The sequence below is a fragment of the Salmo salar genome, unplaced genomic scaffold (assembly GCF_905237065.1).
Source record: "Salmo salar unplaced genomic scaffold, Ssal_v3.1, whole genome shotgun sequence".
Classification (NCBI taxonomy): Eukaryota; Metazoa; Chordata; class Actinopteri; order Salmoniformes; family Salmonidae; genus Salmo; species Salmo salar.
The window spans coordinates 1754-6949 of record NW_025548365.1 but is presented as its reverse complement, the minus strand read 5'-3'; the positions used below and the strand labels follow the sequence as shown (position 1 = coordinate 6949).

The window sequence follows — 5196 nt, the reverse complement described above, 5'->3', positions numbered from 1 at the left end:
TGGGGGTGCTGTACAGATTTGACCACTTGACAAGACGTTGACATTTATGGGTATGTCTCACCTGTAACATAATAATAATAAAGATTATGAAATATTATTATATTATATTAAATTATTATATAATTTTTATAATAATACAAATCTTCAATCAACCAAATGTATTTCTTAAAAGCCCTTTTTTGCATCAGCTGTTGTCACAAAGTGTTTTACAAGATACCCAGTCTAAAAAATCTAAAGACCCATCAATGCATATGTCGAAGCACAGCATCTAGGAAACACTCCCTAGAAGTCATAAACCTAGGATTAAAACTAGAGAGGAACCATGCTCCGACATCATTCTTTGGGTATGCTTTTCTGCAAAGAGGACGGACGACTGCACCGTATTGAGGGGGGATGGATGGGGCCATGTATCGCGAGATCTTGGCCAACAACCTCTTTCCCTCAGTAAGAGCATTGAAGATGGTCGTGGCTGGGTCTTCCAGCATGACAACGACCCGAAACACACAGCCAGAGCAACTAAGGAGTGGCTCTGTAAGAAGCATCTCAAGGTCCTGGAGTAGCCTAGCCAGTCTCCAGACCTGAACCCAAAAGAAAATATTTGGAGGGGAGCTGAAAGTCCGTATTGCTCAGTGACAGCCCCGAAACCTGAAGGATCTGGAGAAGGTCTGTATGGAGGAGTGGGCCAAAATCCCTGCTGCAGTGTGTGCAAACCTGGTCAAGAACTACAGGAAGCGTATGATCTCTGTAATTCCCAACAAAGGTTTCTGTACCAAATATTAAGTTCTGCTTTTCTGATGTATCAAATACTTATGTCATGCAATAAAATCCAAATTAATTCCTTAAAATCATACAATGTGATTTTCTGGATTTTTGTCTCTCACAGTTGAAGTGTACCTATGATAAGAATTACAGACCTCTACATGCTTTGTAAGTAGGAAAACCTGCAAAATCGGCAGTGTATCAAATACTTGTTCTCCCCACTGTATATGTCTTTTTTTTACTGTATTCATATAAAATAAGGCATTTGCTCCTTGATCAGGATTCTCTCTCTGTGTCAACCCACAGCTCGTAACCTGACACCTACCATGCAGCCTGCACAAACAAAGATTTTTTTTTTTAACCTTTATTTAACTAGGAAAATCAGTTAAGAACAAATTCTTATTTTCAATGACAGCCTAGGAACAGTAGGTTAACTGCCTTGTTCAGGGGCAGAACAACAGATTTGTACCTTTGTCAACTCAGGGATTTGAGCTTGCAACCTTCGGTTATTAATCCAATTCTCTAACCACTAGGCTACGCTGCCGCCCCGCCAGAGGAAGAGCTGTCATTCATTGAAGGTAAATACATTTTTCTTTTTAAAACCCTTGTATTTTCTTCTAAAATGTTTATACATAAATGCCATTTATATCCTTTAAATGTTTACATGTATAATTATTTTTAATTCCTTTCCTATAAAATAATGTTATCAGCATGTTTCTCTGCTTGTAACCGAACAACCTCCCACACACAGCCACACATGTTGGGGGGGGTGACATAGGTCATTAGCTCCCCCCCAGACGCTACAGATCCTTGTCAACACACACACACAAACACACACACACGGAGAGAGAGAGAGAGACAGCGATCTCATTCATTGAAGTTAAATCACAATACACCTAAAATTGATCTAGGAGCAATGTTTTATATCTTTATTAGAGTCTTCTGTGGTTTATCTCTCAAGGTTTCTTGTCGCCTCGTGGTGTTCACAGCTCTTTACTTATACTGACCAATACTCTACCACCCCGGAAATTACTGTTGCATATACAACATCACTAAACAGTAGAGACATAAGTTCACTACAACATTGCCCTACTCTTTCAAATGTTCAAACACATTCCATAGTTCAACAAGGTCACTACACATCAATCACCTTGACAACTTAAATGCAAACACATGCTTTACCCTAAACAGATGCACTATCAGGTTACATAAGCACTCACTCGATAGCGTGAGAATGGCATGACCGGATGTACATATATGGGCATAACCACGTGACACATAAAATAGATCATCAATCATTTTTGAACACAAACCATCTACTGTATTCTCTCTATTGTTTTCTAAAACATTTGTGTCATGTTGTGACAGCTACACATTTTGATTGACGTTTCCCTTTTTCAGATGCACTAAAGAGAGTCCAGCTACAGAATAGTCTAAATACCAGGACCACTGAGAGAGACCAGTTACAGAACAGTCTAAATACCAGGACCACAGAAAGAGACCAGTTACAGAACAGCCTAAATACCAGGACCACCGAGAGAGACCAGCTACAGAATAGCCTATATTCCAGGACCACAGAGAGAGACCAGCTACAAAATAGTCTCACCACAAGGACCAAAGACAGGGACCAGCAGCAAAATAATCTTAAAGTTATGACTGCTGAAAGAGATCAATTAAAGATTAGTCTTAACTCAAGGACTAAAGAGAGAACCAGTTGCAGAATAGTCTAAATACCAGGATCACTGCGAGAGACCAGTTACAGACCAGGCTTAGGTTCTATGGTGAGTGCAGTCTTTTATTTTCTTATTTAGAAGTACAATTTTATTTCATACTTAGAAGAGATGTAATATATTTGTAGATGTTTAAATGCCTGCTGTTCTGTTGTGTTTATCTCAGAGGAACCCTGTCTGGATGGATGGTGGAAGTTTGGCACCAGCTGTTATTATGTCTCCTCCAGGATGGAAACAGCTGGGGGCAGTCAGAGAAAGTGCAGAACAATGTGTGCTGCCTTGGTTATTATAAACAGCAGAGAAGAACAGGTAATATAATATATATTAGTAATACTATAATACTACTGTTTCGTTGTTGTTGTTGTTATTATTATTATTATTATCTACTTCTCTGATTAGTATTCAACATGTGTAACCAATTGTATCACCAATGTTCATGTAACTGTCAATTTATAAAATATACTTCCTGTCAGAATAGCATGTTTGCATGAGACTATATCTAGACCTATACTATAGCTGAGGCTGCAACCTGATCTCCAAGATAGTTTCACTTCAAAATTTGATGTAATCTTGATGAAAGTCTATTTTTTCAAGCATACATTCCGCATGGTTACAGGGTTAATTCTGTGCGGTTAGAGGTATAATTCTGTGTATTTACAGGGTTAATTACGGAATCTGGGAGTGGGTTAGCAAAACACCATTTAACCTCTACGTAAGGAACATGTTCTGGAGGACTTTTACACAATTTTTTTTCTGTTGTAAGGAAATTACTTTTTTACAGTCTGATAATCTCGTCCTCAGCCAGCTCTCTCTCTCCCTCTCTGTCGGATGGTAACAATTGAGCCTGGGGACTAGGTTAATATTCTCTATGTTGTATTGGATGATTTTCAACTCTGATTCTCTGTGTTGTTTATAGCTATTGGATGGAAGGGGAACCAAATAACTTGAATGACAAGGTGGCTTGTGTTGAGATCTCACAGACGGCATCAGACCCATTGAAGAATTGGAAGGATGGACCATGTGCTCCTCGAAAATACTGTGTGTGTGAAAAACCATTCACACTGTAGTCCAATTGCAATAGCAAATGTAATTCCCTATCTTATAGAGTTGAACTGGTTTTCACTGTGTTAGGCTGAACCTGTTTTTGTTTCTATGTATAACTACATTGAAAGACGTATTTGATGTCTTTAAAGAGACCATGTCTATGTGGAGTTTGTCCACCATTCATCAGGCCCAGGGGAGTGGAACTGTGGATTCATAGTCTCTAACTGTGGTTTACATATTATTATTTTTTACCATGATTTACTATTATGTTTTTTAAATGTACCATTGTGGTGTGCATATAAAAAATATCATTGAAGTTTTTAGTTATCAACCCATTTCAAATGCAGCAGTGTTCTATATTTGTGTCCATTCTGTTCCATATGTATCATGTGTTCATTCTACTGACTAAATACATCTATATACTGTGATCCAGATATACTGTATTACTAAGTGTTGTAATGTACTAATAGTAACTCCAGTGTTTTCCTTCTAAAGGATGTCAGTTATTAGTTGACATAGCACAGTAAAAACACTTTAGTTAATAGATAGAAAATAGTCCTTATCAGTAAAGTTAAAGCAGTACCAGAATTGAACACTAGATGTGTTGTGTCATGCATGGACATGTGACCAGAGCCTGTATTCACAAAGCGTCCCAGAGAAAGTGCTGATCAAGAAACAGTTTTTTTTCTTTGACCTCTCTCGTAATGTTAGTATATATTTTTACTTAGCTTACCCAGTACAAAGGAACCAATATGATAGTCCCAAAAGTGCAAACTCTGCCCAACCAGCAGCACAATACTCCTGTTTGATCAAATATTCACTTTTAAAACATTTGTGCAGTATTCTGTAGCTACACATACTCCCGTTTCCAACCACTTACACATTTTCAGGATAAACCCAAATTAACACGTTACCTTGTATCTGAACCCACACGTCCAATGGTACGTTAGTTCATTATTGTTTGGCCAAATAAGGTAACTGATATCCTGATGTAAACACATAATGCAGGGTGTTTAAACTTTAAAACACACGTTACTCCAATCTTACATTTCACTCGGTACATTTTGCTACATTTGTATTATTTACAAACCAATATATTACAGTTGGATGCATATGTTTTCACTTCTCAAATACTTATTTTCTCCATTTCACCAGATATGATCATTTTCTGCATTCTCTAGTTGCGCTGTGATTGGCTCCAGTGTTCTGTCACATGGGACACTACGTCACCACAAAATCTACAAGGAGAGCTCGAACAATTCAAGCCCCTTTGGTGCTGCCATAGATTTACATTAGAAGTGCCCATCCAAGAAGGCTCAAAGTCATTGGCCATAAATAAAATGACGTCAAATCACCATTACATCTACCGTAGCTTTTATTAGGCTGATCATGTCAATATCATACTTTCAAAATCTTAGCTATCAAGCTAGACAAGCAGTCATCAGTCATCATCATTAATCAAGTTACGAATCCACTGGCAAAACCTTTTCAATCCTTGTCATATGAAGAGAAATTATAGATAAAACACATCGGTGCTCATCGGCCATTGGACATAAACATTACACAACAAGTTGGAAATAACAAATTCAACAATGAGTGGTTTAGAAGGAATCAAGTGGCTAACAGCAAGTGTTGCATAGCAATCACATTCCTGCCTATTCAG

At 37.9% G+C, this 5196-nt stretch overlaps 1 long non-coding RNA gene across 1 annotated transcript; it reads left to right on the top strand.

Moving 5' to 3' along the window:
- The first annotated feature begins 2240 nt into the window (after positions 1–2240).
- On the top strand, positions 2241–3788 carry LOC123732950 (uncharacterized). The gene is made up of 3 exons (XR_006763522.1): positions 2241–2540; positions 2656–2798; positions 3406–3788. It is a non-coding gene; the product is annotated as an uncharacterized lncRNA (long non-coding RNA).
- The last annotated feature ends 1408 nt before the right edge of the window (positions 3789–5196 follow it).